At 45.5% G+C, this 20392-nt stretch overlaps 1 long non-coding RNA gene across 1 annotated transcript; it reads left to right on the top strand.

The window, feature by feature from the left end:
- Positions 1–890: 890 nt before the first annotated feature.
- Positions 891–3662, top strand: Gm38910. The gene is made up of 2 exons (XR_869496.1): positions 891–3219; positions 3353–3662. It is a non-coding gene; the product is annotated as a predicted gene, 38910 (long non-coding RNA).
- Positions 3663–20392: the final 16730 nt, after the last annotated feature.

Genomic DNA, 20392 nt, shown 5'->3' with positions numbered 1-20392 from the left:
CGTGACTGGCTAGTTAATTAGTTCTTATACACAGCCAAACAAGGGATTTAGGATTAGGCCTAACTTTTTTTTAAAAAGTGCTAACATTTTCTAAAATTGTACCAAGTCTAAAAATTTCTGACATTACTTATGACTATCTAAACTTGAACAACCATCAATTACAGGTTCACTGGGAATGATATCAGAAGTAATATGTAGCATTTTGATTAGTATACTATACTTTTTATTGGTTGCGTTCTGCAATTTTGGGGAAATGTTGATAAGGAAGAGATTTTGCCAGACAAGTGGGGTTAGGGTAACTAAGAGTGGAGAAGACCATCTGGGTCCGTTGGACCTCTCATCTCTGGATTTCAATGTGCTTATTGGCTATACAAGAATGGTAGAACCATCCAGATATAAACAGGTTAGTACATATTTGTGTTTGCACACGTATGTAGAGACCAGAGGTCAGTGTCAGGTGGTGTCTAGTTTGACACTGTTCTTGTGAAGAATACCATGACCAAGCAACATTTCCTGGTCAAACCTCACCAATGAGGGAAACGGGGCAGCAACTAAAGCAGGGACTGAAGCAGAAATCACGAGAACCCCTGCGGATGGGCTTGCTCCTTTCTTATATAGCCCAGGTTCATCTGTGTAGAGATGTACTGTCCACAGTGAGCTGGGTCCCCCTCCTTCATCCATCAGACAGAGGTCAATATCATGGAGGAGACAGTCTTTCTAGGTGTGTCACGTTGACAGTCAAGATACTAACACAGGTCATTTCCTCTACGATTCACCTATATATTTATTTATTTAGCTTCTTTTTCAAGACAGGTTTGGTGTGTGTGTGTGTGTCCTAGAACTAGCTTCGTAGACCAGGCTGACATGGAACTCACAGAGATCCCCCTGCCTCTGTCTCCTGAGTGCTGAGATTGAAGGTGTGCGCCACCACCACTCTGCTTTACGCCTTATTTATTTTGTTTAATCCAAGCTCTTGCTGAATATGGAGCTTACCGTTTGTCAAGACTAACTGGCCAGTGAGCTCCAGGAATCCCCCTGTCTCACCTCCCCGGTGCTAGGATTCCAGAATGCACCATCACACCTGCTTTTTAAGTGGCTGCTGGGATCTGATCTCAGCCTTTTCCTGACTGAGCTATTTTCCTAAGGCCCTAAACGTGGTTTTTAAAGGTAAAAATGGAGAGCTGACTCAGCAGTTCGGAGCACTTGCTGTTCTTACACAGGCCTGGGGTTCAGCTGCCGGCAGCCTACAGCTGTAACCATCTGTAACTCTAGTTCCAGGTGATCGAACATCCATCCCCTCTGGCCCCGCACAGGTACCTATATGTGTATATGTATACATACAATCTGGCACATACATACACTGAACACACACACACTTTGGACTTCACATGTGACCTAAACAGCAAGCACTAGAGGGCAGTAGCTGATTAACAAGGGTAGCCAGGAAGGCAGAAGGAGAAAATGACCCAAGGGCTTCTCCCCTTCCTCCTCACCTCTTCTCTCCTCACCTCCTCTTTCCTCAAGGCCTTCTTCCCCTCCATTCTCCTAATAACTGCCTCCCCCCCACCACCACCACCACCACAGTCTGGGTAAAACGAATTTGAGAGAAAAGCTGGCCTATTGAAAGTCCATTTTTTTTTCATGTATTTTCCAATTTACCAGCTTGACACAGCTCTCCAAGGAGCTTACACAAGCTTTAAGGAGGTTGAATAAATAAAGCCTGGCGATGGTTGAACAAGCAGCTTTTTGAATATCCACTTGTAGAGCAGAATCAGATTTGTAACCAAGTGCCTTGGGAGTTGGAAACGGCTCCCCTCCTCGTTAGTGGGCTTGGAGAGGAAAGAGAAAGGCTCTCTCTGTATGTTTATGGAAGCTGCCTCCTGCCTCCTTGCCTCCACTTAGTGCCCACCTTTCCTGGGATGAAAGACTTGCTTTTTTTCTTCCTCTTTTTGAGTTCTCACTCTAGCCCAGGCTGACCACGGTTTCTCAATCCTCCTGCCTTCAGTTTAGAAGTATAGACTTACAGGTATGTTCTACAACGCCTGGCTCTAAATGTCTCCTTTCCCTCCCCCTCCCCCCTCTCTCTCTTCCTTCTTTTCCGTCTCTTTGCCATGGGGTCATGGAGTCCAGGCTGGCTTCCAGTTGGCTGCGTAGGCAAGGATGTGCTTGAACTTCTGACCCCCCTCCTTTCTGCTTCCTGAGTGCTGAGATTGCAGATGTACGCCATGGTGCTTGGTGTTAGGCCGGGCTAGGATGGGGACCCAGGGGCTTTGTGCATGCCAGGCAAGCATTCTACCAACTTGCTCCCCCTCTTTTTTTTTTTTTCTCCTCTCAACTTTGACCACTGAGCAGCCCTACCCCTTTCCTTTCCTTTTGAAACAAGGTCTTGCTAAGTTGCCCCAGCTAGCCTTAAATTCAGCTCTGCAGTCAGGCGGGTCCTGTACTCGCCATCCTCTTGACTCAGATCAGCCTCCTGAACATCTGGGATTACAAGCTTGCACAAGCATCCAAAATGCTTTCTCCTAAATGCTTCGTAAATGAAGCAATCAGAGAGGAGGCTGTAGCCATCCATAGCTTAGGTAAGAGACGCTGTGAGGCCAGGCTCTGCCGGTGTCTGGTAAGGAAGCACTTGGATTAACGGCATTCTTGTTGGTTTAATTCTTGAGACCAGGTCTCAGGTAGAGTAAACTAGCTTTGTAAGTATTCTATAGCTGAGGCTGGCCTTGAACTCCTGAACCTCTTGGTTCTACCTCCTCAGTATTGGGTTTTCAGGGCTGTGCCACCACACCTGACTCATCTACAGCCTTTAATTTTCTTTTCTCAATGCAGACACTTTCGTTTTTAATATTAAATGACAAATGAAGCTATCCTGCAAAACAAAAGGTTTTTGAATATGGCTTATAAAGAGCTCATAACAGGCACTGGTCAGGTGTCTTGGCTTTTTACTCCCATAGAAAGCCTGCGGCTCTGCTAGGACACAGGCTTTCCTGTGGACACAGGAGGTACCTGGCTTGCTGGCCTTGAACAGAACATGCCCCGTGGTTCAGTCTTCTATGCCCACACCTGGATGGAAAGAACCATCATTGGCTACAGGCAGAGGCTGCCCGGCTCTCTCCCTGGACTTCTCACTCTATTAAGGCTGCTGTGTTCTGCCCACCTGACATTCCTGCGGCACTCCGAGGACATCTTGGTAGTCGGGACCATGAACTCTGTCAGCAGGTACAGCACCGGCACTTTGGAGTGAAAGGCCACAATGGCCAGCACACCCTCTCCCTCCTCCCATCCCATGTAGGTAGGTGGTCTGTAGAGTCAGTGGCGAAGCATCTAGGAGTTCTTGCATATCTCCCCCCAGGTGGATCCTTCACATGGACTGTGGGCACTGTATACACTGCTTCTTGAAGCCTTTCTCACTTGAGACTCCCTCCTCTCTGATGACTCTAGCTGTGCCAAGCTGACATAAAAGTAAGCAGTACTCTAGGCAAGCACTCTATTGTTCCCTACATGCTGGCCAAAGAAAGAAGGTGGTACCATCTGCCTCCCTCCCACAAGATCTGAGATTTAAGTACCCAGCCCTTCCCACCACTTCTTTAACATGCCTGATCCGTAGACAAGTCAAGATACCCAGTGTGCTTGTAAATAAACTTTCCTTTTGTACCTGGCAAGTTTCCTCTCATCTTTAAAACCAAGATCACGTATTACCCCTATGTCTATGCTCTTCCAAGGTGACTGTTGTTCTTCCTGGTCTCGTGTAGTTCAGGCTGGCCTCAAACTCACAGAGATCCTCCTGCCTCAACATCTTGATACCAACTTTCACTTTTTTTGGTCAAATGGTTTCCCGCCTCCTCAAAAGTAGCTTCGACTGTTGGCATGTGCTACCCAGCCTGATTGGTTTTGCCTTTTCATGTGGCTACCTTTTCTACCTGGCAATCTGAAAAGTGTCTGGAAGGTTGGCAGTCATCTTACAACGCGTTTCATCTGTTAGAGCCATTTATCGTTTGCCATCTGTGGCTAGAGTGCGTTCTCCTTCCACCCCATTTGATCCTAATTATATGTTGTAAAGGGTGAGAAAAACACAGCTTAGAGAGCTGCAGGACTTGTCTGACCTGGTCCACCACCCTTACATCCTTGCTTTATCTGCCTTTGAGTTATGATAGCCTTTGCATTGAATTGGTGATCAATACATAATGATTAGAGGGCTTGGGGGATATAGCTCAATGGTAGAGCATTCACCTAGTTTCTTCCAGGCCATGGGTTTGATTCCCAGCACCATCACCACAAAGTGGAGGAGGGACAGAATATAGTATGGTGATAGAGTATTTGTCTAGGATATTTGAGTCCCTAAGTTCAATTCCAGTGTCGGAAAAGAAAGAAAGAAAGAGAGGAAGGGAGGGAGGGAGGGAGCAAGCCAGGGAGAAACCTTGTGGTTAACTTTGACACCTTTAGGCGCCCAGCACTGTGACAGCTACTGGGTTTCCTTTTCAAGGCACAAAAGGAAACGCAGATGTAGTCAGACAAGAAGTATATGAGTTAGGGAATGTGGGCAGACTTTCTCTGCTCTCTGATCTACCCAGATGTTAGCAGCTTTGCACTCCCACTACTCCCACAACCAGCCTTTCCAGCCATGATAACTGAACCCTCTTTACTGGAAACCAAAATGTTGTCTCCAACAAAAGGGGATATGGTAATGGGGTAGCCTTGTAAATTCAATCCCCCCAAAAAATGTGTTTTTAAAAAACAAGAACCAGGCTAGAGAGATGGCTCAGTGGTTAAGAACAGAGACTGCTCTTCCAGAGGTCCTGAGTTCAAATCCCAGCAACCACATGGTGTCTCACAACCATCTGTAATGAAATCTGATGCCCTCTTCTGGTATGTCTGAAAACAGCTACAGTGTACTTATATATAATAAATAAATCTTTTTTTAAAAAAAAAGAACTTCATAATCATAATTCCAGTGTTGTGGAGGCAAAACCAGGTAGATCCCTGGGGCTCACAGGCCAGCCACTCTAACCTACTGGGTGGGGTCCAAGCAAGTAAGAGAACAAAACGAAGAAAACAGAAATGGCAATGGAGGGACTGTAATCTGGAGCAGCGCTTATGCTCTTAAGTGGCTAAGACAAGGTATGCGGGACCGGACAGAGGAACCACAGCAGGCAAAGGCATATTGTTATTTATTTTGTTCGTTTTGAGGCAGAGCCTCATCTATCTCAGGCTGGCCTTAAACTCTCTGTGTAGTCAAGGAGGCGCTTGAACTCCTATTCATCCTGTGTGCCCACCAAAATCTGGTTGGTGTCTGCTAGACAAACACCAATTGAACGACCTTCCTGGCCCTATTATTTTACGGTCACTGAAACTGCATATGTAATGCTGAATGTACTGACCTTAGCTAAGCCCCCTAACCAGGAGGGCATTCTGTGCCGGGCTGACCAGGTACAGTGGCAACCAGATCAAATGTTGTTGCCAAGGATTCTCCTTCTTAAATACACAAGAGTGGCAGACACAAGGCACAGGGACAGCTGCTTTTTTTTTTTTTTTTTTTTTTTTTTTTTTCCAGATAGCAAGGAGCCACCAAAACTCATTCTTTCCCATCCTCCCTTCCTTCGAGACAAGCATCCTTATTTTCTAACTAGGTGCTATAAATCTCAGTTCCCAATCTTAAGACTTTGGATGGGGATAAGAGCATGAGAAAGAAAGAAAAAGAAAGACAGACAGAAGGAAGGAAAGACAGAAAAAGACTGAAAAAAGAAAGGAAGGAAGAAAGGAAAGACAGCAGGAAGGAAGAAAGGAAAAAAGAAAGAAAGAAAAGAGAGAAGAGAAGGGAAGCGGAGGGGAGGGAAGGGGAGGGGAGGGGAGGAGAGGGGAGGGGAGGGGAGGGGAGGGGAGGGGAGGGGAGGGGAGGGGAGGGGAGGGGAGGGGAGGGGAGGGAAGGGAAGGGGAGGGAAGGGAAGGGAAGGGAAGGGAAGGGAAGGGAAGAAGGAAAGGCCAGCAGGCAGGCCTTGCCTGAGAGGAATTTTGTCCATTCTGTCTCCAATCCTCTCCCCACCCACAGTCCCAGCCACAATCACAAACTATACTCCTGGCTAGATTTGTGACCTCCCACCCACTTCCCTGCAAAAGGCAAAAACTTTGAGAAAAACAAGAAGGCTGATGGCATGGGCTGAACTTTCAAATGCTAAACGACGGTGAAAATTTTTTTGGAAGAGAAACTATCTTTGAAATTGCGCTCCATCGTAGAGTTAATGCAACCCATATGTCCCCTACTAAAAGTTAGAAAAACAAACCAAAAACAATACTTTCGCGCCTGCCAGGCTGAAATATGATCTACTGCTTAATATTCACTCAACCCAGGGCCAAATACTTTAAAATGGTAATGATTCCAAAGGGCAGGCTGGCCTCAGCGCATAAACAACAGACCTTAAAATTTATGTTCCACTCCTAGCTCTGGGCGAGCCACCTAATCTCCTAGTTCCTTCTCAATTTTCTCAGTTCTAAAATGGGGGCGGGGGTGGTGGTGGTGGAGGCGGGGGGGGGGGGCGGGGGGGGTATCAGTACTTTGGAGGTGTTTATGAGCCACACCAAAGTGGCTGTAAAGCACTTTACAAATGTTTAATAATGGATGCTGTTTTCATAACCGGGTTCTATGACATCTATTAATATTCATCCAGCAGCATGGAAGTAAACGGAGACAATTCAGATGAGTGTGGCGGACATTTATGCCCAGAGCTGGCTGCAGAAGGTGTCAGCCACCTCCTCTTGCATCTGGCAGAGACTTGAAGCAGAGTTGATGAAAAGATAACTCAGAGTGGAAATAGCCAGCTTTGGATATGCCGGGATCTGAGATCATTGGAGAGGGGAGGTGGAAAGTAGCCTGTGAAGTCTCCACAGCCTACCGAGAAGTGGAGTATCTTAAGCAATTGGTGTGGGAGTTTCAATTGGCTTTCTCTGGCTCATCCTGTGTTGGCAAGTGAGTGAAACTCTGGTTAGAAGTCAGTTACACACTGCAGAGGTCGTGGGGTCAGAGTTTACTGGGCTACACTCAGTGTAGCCATTGTCCAAAGTCTGTGTTTTCAGTCTCTCTATGGAGTATTAAAGAAGAAAGAGTTCCAGTTAGCTCCAAGAAGTGAGCAAACCTCTGGTAGCATAGGAGAAACTTGTGCTTTTGATACAATAGAGACCCTTCTTTAAAAAAAAAATGGTGGAAGCACACATTTAGTTAGCACTCAGGAAGGTGAGGAAGGCAGATTTCTGTGAGTTAGGAGCCAACTTGGAGAAAGCAAGCTGAGTACAAGCGTGCATACATTTGCTCACTCTGCTCTACCTTGCGAATATGCCTAGCTGTTTTAAGTTCCTTGAATTCCCCTGAAACAAACATGAGACTGTAACAAAACTGTGAGTCAAATAACTCACCTTTTCCCTTAAGGTTTTTTTTTTTATTTTGTTTTTGTTTTCCCTGTAAGGGAGTCGTAAAAGTAACAGGAAATGTAACTATGAATCAAGGTCTTTCACTGATCCCGGACCTGATGGGTTGGGCCAGGCTGGCCAGCCAATGAGCTTCGAGGATCTGCCTGTTTTCATCCTAGCCTCCCAGCACTGAGTTAGAAAGGCCTGGGACTAAAGATGCTGCCACTAAGTTTAGCCTGGGCTTTACTTGGGTGCCGGGGATCTGAACTCGGGACCTTATATTCTGACATAGACGTTTTATTGACTGAGCCGTCTTCTCAGCTCCATTTAAACATTCCCAAAAGGAGTAAATGCAAACTGGTGGAAACCAGTTTATAACCCCAGCAGCTTGAGTGACTATATCTGAATGCTTGGGTGACTATATCTGAACGATGGAAAGCTCAAAGCCCACATGACTTACTGAGGAAGTTTGAGGTTATCTTAGGCTACTTGGTGAAACTCTTTCTCAAAATTATATATATATGTATATATACACACACATATGTGTGTGTGTATAAATATTTAAAGGACTGAGGATATAGCTCAGTGGTAGAGTATTTGTTGAGCATACACAGGCCCTTCGGTTCAAATCCCCAATATCACCAAAAAGAAAGAAAAATGAAAAAAAGAAAAACAAAAGAAGCCGGGCAATTGGGGGCCCAGGCCTTTAATGCCAACAGAGATAGATAATTCTCTTTGAGTTCAAGGACTGCCTGGTCTACAGAGTGAATTCCAGGGATATACAGAGAAATCCTATCTCGAAATTAGATAGATAGATAGATAGATAGATAGATAGATAGATAGATAGATACATACATACATACATACATACATACATACATACATACATACATAGATGATAGATACATAGACAGATATAGATACGGAACGAAGGAGAAACAGTAGACTCTGAAGACTGCTCATTTTCACTCTCTTGACACACGGTGAGCATAGCATTAGACTAGCAATCGGGACAAAGGAGCTCTAGCCAGAAGACTAAGTCCTCCTAGGACCCCAATTCCTTAAGAATAGGCCAGGAGTTGCTATCTGTCTGGCATAACACCCCTTTGGTTTGGGTCTAAGTGGCCCTAATGTTTGGGAAAGGACCCTATAAAACAACCAGCTTACATCCTGTAAAAGAGATTTCTGGTTTTTTTTCCAGGCAGTTCTGAAGTAAGATAAGAAAGAATACAGCATACACCTTTGAAGGTCTACCATGTGGACTGCAGTCTTAAATTTCTTATGTCCAGTTAGAGAGTTGGTCAGACTTAGATTCTCCATCCTTCTCGCCACACAATCCCTGCACCCCGGACCTCCACTCCACCTCCACCCCACACCTCAGCTTCTCCACTCCCAGTCTCAGTAAATAAGACCACCAGGAATTCCAGGAATGTCTTTGGGCCTGAGCAAAACCCGCTTTGGGCTTCTACTTCTTACTAATGGGCCCATTTCTTAAAATGACATTCTTGTTGTCATGCTAACATTAAACAATTATCAGTTTGTAACTTTTTTTTTTTTTTTGAGACAGTCTCATGTAGCCTAGGCTGGTCTTTGAACTCCCTGTATAACCGAGAATGACCTAAAGCTTAAAAAAAAAAAGGTTAATTTATTTTTATTTTGTGTGTATGAGTGTTTGCATGTATGTGTATGTATGTATATATGTATGTATGTATGTATGTATGTATAGGAGTGCCTGGTGCTCATGGAGGCCAGCAAAAGGGCATTGGATCCCCTGAAGCAGGAGTTACAGATGGGTTGTGAGCCCCCCACATAGGTGCTAGGAACTGAACTTGGGTCCTCTGCAAATGTTTTTAGCTGCTGATCCATCTCTGCAGCCCCAAGCTTGAACTTCTGATCCTCCAACCTCCATCTTCAATAACTTCAGGCTGAGCTATAATTTCTCTTTTCTTTTTGAAACAGGGATTTCCATAGCCCAGGTTAGTCTCAGACTCACTCCATATGGAAGAATGACCTTGGATCCCTGATCCTCCTGCCTCCATCTCCCACGTGCTGGGACTACATGGCTGTATGCCAACATGCCTGATTCTGTTGGAAGGTAATGCTCTGACAATATTCTCAGCTCACACAGCCATTCACTAGATATTCATTTGTACCTCTCTCAGGCACTTTATTAGAAATTAGAGAGTATACTGGCTGGTTTTGTGTGTCAACTTGGCACAAGCTGGAGCTATCACCAAGAAAGGAGCCTCCCTTGAGGAAATGCCTCCATGAGATCCAGCTGTAAGGCATTTTCTCAATTAGAGATCACAGAGGGAGGGCCCAGCCCATTGAGTGTGGTGCCATCCCTGGGTTGATAGTTCTGGGTTTTATAAGAAAGCACGATGAGCAATCCAGTAAGCAGTATCCCTCTGCATCAGCGCCTGCACCAAGTTCCTGCCTGCCCTGTGTGAGTTCCTGCCCTGGTTTCCTTGGTGATGAACAACAGTATGGTGTAAGCTGAATAAACCCTTTCCTCCTCAACTTGCTTCTTGGTCATGATGTTAGTGCAGGACTAGAAACCCTGACTAAGACAGAGTCAAGGGTAATTGTTTTTGTTGTCTTGGTTTTTTGAAATAAATTCTTCCCATGTTGGGCTGACTAGACCCTGCTATTGTAAACCACTGAACTTTGTCTTGATTCTATTCTCATGATTTTGCCCTTTGTGTGTGTGTGTGGGGGACTTCAGGGGTGTGCCATCCTGTACAGTACAAGCTCAATTAATACATAGATAATTACAGAAAAATGTGCCAAATATGACCTTGGCAACATGAACAAAGGAATATGAAAAGAAATTCATAATTTTCTTAAGAAATTAAGAACTGGTTTAAAGTTCAAGGTTAACTTTGGCTACATAGAGAGTTCTAGACCAGCCTGGGCTGCAGGAAACCATACCTCAAGAAAAAAAAAAAAGATGATAGATAGGAGATAGGTGATAAATAGGTAGATAGATGATAGACAGATTAAAAATGAGGACTAGCCAACAGAATATGGAGGGTGAGAAATTATGTGATTCATAGGATGGAGACCCGGAAAAGTCAATGCTTAGTCCAAAGACTTGAGAACCGAAGGAGATAATAGTAAAAATCCTAGTTTGAGAGCAAAGGGAGACAAAAATGAGAGGTCTCATGCAGTGTGTGTGTGTTAATGTTTATGTTTGTGCTTGTTAATGTGTGTGTGTGTATGTGTATGTTTGTGCTTATTAATGTATGTGTGTGTGTGTGTGTGTGTGTGTGTGTGTGTGTGTGTGTGTGTGTGTTTCTCCTTTGTTTTGTTTTCTTCAGGCTCTCAACAGGTTGGATAATGCCTACCCACATCAGGGAGGGTAATTACTGAGTTAAACTTAAACTCCTGGAAACACCCTCACAGTCACACCCAGAAATAATGTTTAATCTGGGTGACCCTTGGGCTAGCCAGTTGATACACAGAATAAACTATCACGCCTGACTTACCACCTGGCTTTGCCTTCTAAGGTACAGGTGACCGCTTCCTCCCAAGCTGCTGATTCCTATCACACAGGAAGGAGGGGAGCATTAAAATAGGAATGTGGTACCAGCAGCTCGGGAGACTGGAGCAGGAGAGTCACAAGCTGAAGGCCAGCGTGGGCAACTTAGTGAGACAATGTCTCAAAATAAAAGAGAGATTTAAGAAGAGGGATCTATCTATAGCTCAATGACAGAACTCATGTATGAGATTCTAGGTTTAATCCCCAGCAGTGAGGAAAGAAGAAAAAGGAAGGACCTAGAACAAATACGACTATGGATCATCAACAGTGTAGACTAGTGTTATTGATGCCATCAAACGGTATACTTAAAAGAAGTCAAGCAGTACATTTTGATATGTGTGTTTTTCTACAATTAAAAAATATACTTTGTTTTGTGAGTGTGTGTGTGTGTGTGTGTGTGTGTGTGTGTGTGTGTGTGTGTACACAGTGGGTTCTGTCATGTACCACATAACAGGGTTGAGGCCAATGAGAGACTGCACACAGAAGGGCCCATGAGACCATAACGGAGCTGCAAATTCCCCCACTGTCCAGTGACACTGTGGCAAGCACTCCTGTGTGTTGTGGTAATGCTACAACCCACTATGAAGCCACTTAAAGGAACACATGCATGTGCGCTGTACGTGGTACTTGGTGGCGATGATAAAATACTGATTTAGGCTCATCCATGTACCGATCTATATTTTAAGCTGTAAAATTGCATCATTTGTTTGTGAGGGAGCAGGGTGGCAGAGAGGACGTGCTCATAAAAGTCAGAGGAGAACGAGGGAGGGAGTCTGCTCTCTATTTCCATTCTGTAGATTCAGGGATTGAGTCCAGGTGGTCAGGCTTGCATGGCAAGCACTCACCAGGCCTGCTCTATTTTTTAATCTACTTGTTTATTTATTTTTAAGTTTACTATCTATGTCCTAAGAATTAGAACAGGGCCTAGAGGGATGGCTCAGTGGTTAAGAGCACCGACTGCTCTTCCAGAGGTCCTGAGTTCAATTCGCAGCAACCACATGGTGGCTCACAACCATCCGTAATGGGATCTGATGCCCTCTTCTGATGCATCTGATGATACTCAGGTACATAAAATAAACACATAAATCTTTATTAAAAAAAAGAATTAGAACAGAATGCCATGTTATTCCTACAGCACCTTACACATCCTGTGTTCTCCATCAGTTATTGATTGATTGATGTGTTGATTTGGTTTTTCAAGACAGCGTTTCTCTGTGTAACAACAGCCCTAGCTATCCTGGAACTGGCTTTGTAGTCCAGGTGATCCTCAAACTCACAGAGATCTGCCTACCTCTGCCTCTAAATTTTTTTTTTTTTTTTTTTTTTTTTTGGTTTTTCAAGACAGGGTTTCTCTGTATAGTCCTGGCTGTCCTGGAACTCATTTTGTAGACCAGGCTGGCCTTGAACTCAGAAATCCACCTGCCTCTGCCTCCCAAGTGCTGGGATTAAAGGCGTGCGCCACCACCGCCCAGCGCCTCTAATTTTTAAAATTGTGTGTGTGTGTGTGTGTGTGTGTGTGTGCACGTGTACAGGTGGCTGTAGAACTGTGGAGGCCAAAGAAGGACATCAGATTCTCTGGAGCCCCATTAAAGTGCTTTCTTTTATACGTTTGCTTGGTCATGGTCTCTCTTCACAGCAACAGAAAAGTAAGACAAACAGGGGAAGACAAAGAGATGGGAGATGGGTTCATCCAAACTAAGGATATATATATATATATATATATACCTTTTAGAAACATGCCACTTTGTAACCTAATCAAAAAATAGAGTTAAGAAAAATAAAAGGAGTTTGAACATAGGTTCCTTAAGTGGGTAGACCATGTTTCCCCAAGACGACAAGGTTTGATGAAGGATGCCATGTGTGGGCTCTCTTCCTGTGAGTTATTGCACAGGGAAACAGCATACTCCCTTTACTTATGGCTGCTCACCATAACTAGATGGTAGTACCAGACTGCTGAAGGCACTACATACTCCTTTGTGGGTCATAGAGAAAATCAAGCCAGAGCTGACCAGGGAACTTAATTCCTCCTGGTTAGCTAGCTTTCATAGCACCAAGGATGCTGTGCAGACCATGGGGGTGGGGGAGGGTGGGAGAAAAAGCCTCAGTAGTCTCACCTGCATACTACAATACCAGCCTGCCACCAAAGATGTAGCTGTTGGTGGGGCTAACAACTGTTTTCTCATTGGGTTTGCGGCCCATTCCACCGGAGGGAATTCATGCCTAGTACCATAGACCTGGTCCTTAGCCCATGGCTTCGGAGGTCCTAGACTCTGTGGGAGAACCCACAACCAGAGAGCTGAGCACTAAACAGGACACCTGTATCAACCCTACCAGTGCTTAAGCGACACAATGAGAGAAGAGGCAGGAAGAAGGTGGGAAGGAGTGTGGCAAAATGCTGACTTCTGGACACAACTGCTACACTCTTCAGCTCTCAACAGCTGTGGTCACCTACAGGAGACCAAGATAACACAGTTCATCAATATTCCAGTGGGCAGTGCTACCTGGACTCAGTGGGTTCCAGGAAGAGGAGGGGGGGGATGTGTTGAGTTGTGCCTGAGAGAGACTAGGAAGGGGGACTTGGGGGAGATCTTATCAAGATACATAATCAGTCCTTGTCTCCATCCATCCATCCATCTGTCCAATCAATCAAAACAGCTTGGGGAGGTTGCCTAGCTTGCACAGTTCCCTAGTTTCGATCTTCAATACCTCATGGCGGCTCACATCTGTAGTTCCCATACTCAGAAGACGGAGACAAATGAAAAACAAAACCCTTCTGTTTGCAAGTTACTTTGTGCCTGCCCTAGGGTCCACGGGTGAAAAGGTTTTTAGAGGAAGTAACTTGGAAGCAGAGGGCCAAGTCACGAGTGAGCCAGACGTTTGCTGCCTTGCCTCTTCGGTATACTGTCCTCTTGTCTTGGCTCTGTGCCCCAGGAAGCCACCCCTTTACACAGTGCATGGATGACTTCCTTCCTTTCCCCTCCGGCTTCCTGTACACTTTGGCTCACCGGACTTGCCAGGAGGAGAGCGGACAGAGGTCAGAGAACGTGAGCGAGCAGATTATTCTACTGGCTTCTGGTGGGCTGGTCGTCTGCGGCTTGGTGGTCTTCCTCCAGTGGCTACCTGACTCTATTCCTCTTTTGCTTGGGATCTAAGGTTCTGGGAACCCTTTAGTGCTTCAAGTAGACGTGAAGCAATCAGTAAAGCTCCCCTCAACCCCTGTGCCCTTACAGGGAAGTTAACACAGAGCCGAGTCTCTCCTCCCACAGTGTGAGTCCCGGGATCGAACCCAGGTTGTCAGTCTAGGTGGCAAGTACGGAATCTTTAACGGTGGATATCATTCCCACCTCTTTTTTTTTTTTTTTTTTTTTTTGGTTTTTCGGGACAGGGTTTCTCTGTATAGCCCTGGCTGTCCTGGAACTCACTCTGTAGACCAGGCTGGCCTCGAACTCAGAAACCCCAGAAACCTGCCTGCCTCTGCCTCTGCCTCCCAAGTGCTGGGATTAAAGGCGTGCGCCACCACTGCCGGGCTCTGATGCTTTTTATTTTTTATTTTTTTTAAAGATTTATTTATTATTATATTTCAGTACACTGTAGCTGTCTTCAGACACACGAGAAGAGGGTGTCAGATCTCGTTACAGATGGTTATGAGCCACCATGTGGTTGCTGGGATTTGAACTCAGGACCTTCTGAAGAGCAGTCAGTGCTCTTAACTGCTGAGCCATCTCCCCAGCCCTCTGATGCTTTTTAATATTCACAGAGCAGTGCTTAATCCGGTGTTGCTTTATTTTCTGTTATTGTTTTAGACGGGGTCTTCCTATGTAAACATTGGCCACGAACCCACGATCCTCCAGCGTTTGCTGCCCTAGTGCTGAGATTATCGTGTGCTCCACCACACCTAGCCCAATTAGCAGTTTAAAAAACGACAGTCCTGGCAGTTGAACTAAAGACCTCACACGTTGTAGGCAAGCACAAAAACTTAACCTGAGCCCTCTTAAAAAACAAAACAAAAAACATGGGTTTTTGTTTTGTTTGAAGCAGGGGCGCACGTAGCCCAGGCTGGATTAGAAACTGCTATGCAGCTGAGGATGCGTTTGAACTCTTGATGCCTGCCTCCACCTCCCAAGTGCAGGGAGTACTGCTGTAAAACCCATTTTTTTTCTTTCTTGATTTTGTTTCTTTGGTTTTGAGATAGTCTGTGCTGGGACAAGACTCCCCACAAGCCTTAGCCCACCGGGAATGGTGCCTCCCACAGCTAACCAGCTAACGTGGGTCTTCCTACCTCTATTCACCTAATGTAGATCATCTATCCTGGGCATGCTCAGGGGCTTCGTCTCCTAACTGATTCTAGATCCTGTCAAGTTTACAATATTCACCATGATAGATGGCGTCCAGGTCCAGTCTGACTTTGAACCTACTCTGTACCTAAGACAGCTGCAGTCAGTCTGCTGCCTACTTTAGCCTCCCGAGATACTATGACTATGGCTTGTGCCACCACACTAATTTCAATTTGCATTTTTAGCAAAACAATACATTTCCCACCTGAAATCCTTACCTCAGTTATCAATGGATGGAATTTCCCCTCTTCATGAATGTTTTACTTATTTTTTCAAAAGCGGGAGTGGGGGGGGGGTGGCTAGGAAGTAACCAGCATAGTTGGGTTAGAATAGACCAGAATCTGCCCAGCTACAGTGTACTAAGATAAAAATAAATATAAATGCCTCTGTGTCATCATTTGGGAACAAGGGAGGTGTAGAAAGCACCAAATAATACTTGTACACTATTTTTATATGTGTGTATAGTATGTGTGTGTGTGCATGGGTCTACGTTATGAGAGTACGGATGCCTTTGGCCATCAAAAGAGGACTTCAGATTCCCTGGAGCTGGAATTCATGGGCAGTTGTAAGCCCCGGAACGTGCATGCTGGGACCTAAATCAGGTCCTCTGGAAGACCAGGAAAAGAGCCGTCTCTAGCCCTGCTCAACTTGTTCTTATGTCAAATATAGCTTGCTAAATGGCCTGTTTGCCTGAGTTCAGGGAAGTAGTCACTTTGGTTATAAAGAAATTAAGGCCCATACGTCTACTGGACATTCAAATGTTCACACACACACACACACACACACACACACACACACACACACACACACAAACCAAAGAAAGAAACAACAAGAAAACAACCCCCCCATACTCATTAGGAAAGACATTCTCACTAGAGGAAGCAACGCTGGTATCCAACTACATTGTTACTTTGGATCAAGGGACTTCCATTCTCCACCCACTCCTGCGTGAAAATCAGGTTCCTTTTTGAACTTTGAAGTGTGTGTTAACATCTGCAGGCATCCTAAGGGAAATTGGCACGAGGTACATCGTGAATGCTATTTTTAATTCCGCAGGGGGGGAGGGGCAAGGATAAATTAAGTTTCTCTGTATGAAACTTGGAATAGAAATGCTTTTCAGAAGTCTACTTAAACAAAAAGAAAAAAGGTTTTCACGGCCACCAACAAACACAAGAGCCCCCACCACTCGTAATCTCCATACAGCGTATGATCAGGCTATGATAATAAATCCTGGATGTTGGTGAGCTTGCCAATAACTTTTTCCTCTTTCTTTTTAAAATACTCATTTTATTTTGTTTTTATGTCCATGGATGTTTGCCTGCATGTATGTTTATGTACCGTGTGTGTGTGTGTGTGTGTGTGTGTGTGTGTGTGTGTGTGTGATATACACAAAGAGGCCAGATGAGGGGGTCAGATCCTCAGAAGCTGGAACCACAGATGGTCATGAGCCGCCACGTGGGTTCAGGGAATTGTACCCAGGTCTTCTGGAAGAGCGGGCAAAAATAACTGCTGAGTCATTAGTCTAACCCAACTTTATTTTTAATTATATGCATTTGTTTTAATCTGTGTGAGGGAATGCACTTGTAAGCACAGGCGCCTGAGGTGTCTTGGAGGCACCTCTTGGAGCAAGGATATCCCACCTGGCATGGGTACTCAGAGACAAACCTAGTTCCTCTGGGAAACCAGCAAGCACACTCAGTGCTGAGCCATCTCTCCTTGTGATGGTCTGAATAGGAATGGCCTCCATAGACTCACGTGTTTAAATGCTTGGCCATAGGGGGTGGCAACTATTAGGAGGTGTGGCCTTGTTGGAGGAAGTGTGTCACTGTGGGGGCCAGATTTGAGGTCTCCTATGCTCAGGATACACCCAGTATGACACACAGTCTCCCTCTGCTGCCTTCAGATCAAGATGTATTACTCTTGGTTCCTTCTTCAGCATCACGCCTGCCTGCATACCACCATGCTTCTCACTAAGATGATAATGGACTGAGGTTCTGAAACTGTAAGTCAGCCCCAATTAAATGTTTTCATTCATAAGAGTTGCCTTGGTCATGATGTCTCTCCACAGTAATGGAAACTCTAAGATACTCCTAGGTGGTCTGTTTTCCTTCCTTCCTTCCTTCCTTCCTTCCTTCCTTCCTTCCTTCCTTCCTTCCTTCCTTCCTCCTCCTTCTTTTCTTTCTTTCTTTCTTTCTTTCTTTCTTTCTTTCTTTCTTTCTTTCTTTCTTTCTTTCTTTCTTTCTTTCTTTCTTTCTTTTAATGTTTCTACCTTTTACAGGGTTTCTCTGTGTAACCTTGGCTGTCCAAGAACTTGCTCTGTGGACCAAGTCACATAGCGCTGCCTACCTCTGCCTCCCAGAGGAATTAAAGGCACACACCATCACTGCCTGGCTAGCAAACATTCTTAACACTGATCCATCTCTCTTGGACCATTTTTTCTTTCTTTTTAATGTTTTCTAAGCATTTGTTTCTTTTGTTGAGGGAGGGCATGTGTGGAAATCAGAGGACAACTTGCAGGAGACAGTTTCTCCATCTACAATTTGAGTCCTGTGGTTTGAACTCAGGTCATCAGACTTGGTAGCAAGCACCTTTACCCAGTGAACCATCTCACCAGCTCTACAGCTCTAACTTTGCTATTTTCTTTTCCCTCTTTCTATCTTTCTTTCCTTCTTTCTTTCTTTCCTTCTCGCTTTCTTTTTTAAAGCAAAATGGATCTGGAAAAGCATTACAATTGCAGTTTTAGAAGGTATTTTATAATTTCTTTAATATTTAGTAATGCATGTAAGGTAGAGGTATCCTACCAGCCAGGATGTGAGAGTAACAGAATGTCTGATGAAAAAAAACCTAGATTCAGACCCACCCTGCCCCACCTTTCGGAGACCCCGCAAACGAACAAGTGATGAAGAAGAGGGAAAGAAGGGAGAGTGGAGAAGCACGTGCCCTTGCATGGAAGAGAGGCTGAACTGGAGACGAGTGGTAGTGACAGGTCTAAGGGTGGGCTGTGGTCAACAGTGGAACGTGTTGTTGCCCAGGGGGTCGGTGGGATGGTGTGCAGCGGCTTGGAGCATATGCAGATGCAGGCTCAGTCCTTGAACATTGCCCTGGCTCTGGGTAATGATGGAGGCCTGAGATGAACAATGGTTCACTTTCTGGACAGAATCTCCTCAAAGGACCACCATGGTCTGTGATGCAGCCGAGGGCCATGTGTGCGTCAGAGGTCCTGATGTGGCTGGGGACCCGGTAGATGTCTGAGACCAGTATCACTACCACGTTTAGATGTCCGTGGTCTATGCTGTGGCGAAGCCATGTTGGCCTCCGATGAGGGTCGGGGGAGGGCGCAGCATTTTGATGTGGGTGACCCGTGCTGATACCTTCTGGGTCCAAGGTCATAGGGCGGCCAAGATCTGTGTTGATGTCCATGGCCCATGATAACCACTGAAGGCCATGGGGATGTCCGTGGTGTATGCTGCATGGTGTATGCTGCAGCCCAAAGCCACATTTGTATGAAAGGCCTGAGCTGCCACAAAGGGCCATATTGATGTGAATGGCCCGCACTGTCACCTGAGGCCATGTTTATGTCCGTGGTCTGAGTTGCCTCTGAAGGTCTTGTCTGAGTCCATGGTCCTTCTCCAGCCAGGCGCCATGTCCGTGGTCTGTGCTGTTGACAGAAACCCATGACTGACTGTAAAAAGCAAGGAAGCTACTTTGGTCGTGATATTGATGACTGCAAATGAGCAGTTGAGAAAGAGGGACACGGAAGGCTTCTGTGACAACCTCTGTTCCCCAACCCACCGCCTCCAAAAAGCAGCAGCTTAAACAGGAGGCTGTGGACGAGAACGCTTTAAAAGTCTGGTAAGGATGCACCGAGGTGCGGGTGAGGAAGAACTCAGTTTTATTTGAGGGGCAGAGGCTACTGAAAGCTTGACCACGCTCCAGTGAATTCACAGATAACACAAAGTGGACTTTGTTTTTGTCTGGTTGTTTGGTTGGTTTTAGTTTTGGTGTTGAGGGAGTGGACAAGAAAGGATTAGGGAGTGTGACTGGGTGCATGATGTGAAATTCCCAGAGAAACAATAAAAATACCATGTTGAATTAAGAAAATAAAATACACTTTTACCATCTAAAGTGTGGTCCTTGGATCAGCAATATGGGCATCACTTAGGAGACTGAAAGCAATGTAGACTCTCAGGTTCCGTGACAAAATGTTTGTTTTATTTGGCTAGTTGCTTTTGTTTTGTTATTTTGAGACTGAGTTGCTGTTTGAATGTGAAGTATCTCCCGTAAGCTCATACGTTTGAACACATGGTTCCCAACTGGCCGCTCTGCTTTGGAAGCCGGTAAAATCTTTGGGAGATGGAGCCTTGATGGAAGATGTGTCACTGGGTGGGGGGTGGGGGGGGGTGAGCCTTGAGGATGGACGGCCTGACCCGACATCCTGTCTACTCTCTGCTCCTTGACGGCTCAGTGCAGCCAGCTACCTTGTCTTCCTGTTTCGGTACCTTCTCTTCACGATGGACTCTCTCCCCTGACTGACCCAATGTCAAGCCTCCCTCCTCAGGTTTCTTCTTGTCGGGCAAAGCAATAGAGACTAACACAAAGATCTCCTTATGCTTGTTGCTCAGGCTGGTCTCACACTCCCGGACTCAAATGACCCCTGCTGACCACTGGGACTCCATACTCACATCAGAAAAGCATTCTTCTTCTATTTACTTTAAAGGAAAACCAAATATTTTTTTCAAAGGGCCTGAAATACAGCTCATTGATAAAGTGCTTATCTAGCATGGCCAAGGCCCTGGGGTCAATTCCTAGAGGAAGGGATGGAGAGAGTGAGGGAGGGGGAGAGGAAAAGAGGGAGGGAGGGAGGGAGGGAGGGAGGGAGGGAGGGAGCTTGTTAGCTGTGGTGGCACACACTGGTAAGCCTAACAATGAAGCAGAGGCATAGGCCTGGTATACTGGCACATGCTTTTATTTCCATCACATGGGAGGAAGAAGCAGGAGCTCTGTGAGTTTGAGGCCATCCTGGTCTACAAAGTGAATTCTAGGCCAGCCAGGGCTGCATTTTGAGACTTTGACTCAAAAACAAACAAACAAACATACACACAAACAAAATCAGAACCAG

The sequence above is a fragment of the Mus musculus genome, chromosome 6 (genome assembly GCF_000001635.26).
Source record: "Mus musculus strain C57BL/6J chromosome 6, GRCm38.p6 C57BL/6J".
Taxonomy (NCBI): Eukaryota; Metazoa; Chordata; class Mammalia; order Rodentia; family Muridae; genus Mus; species Mus musculus.
Note: the sequence above shows the minus strand (reverse complement) of the source record. Positions and strands in the feature narration are given on the sequence as shown.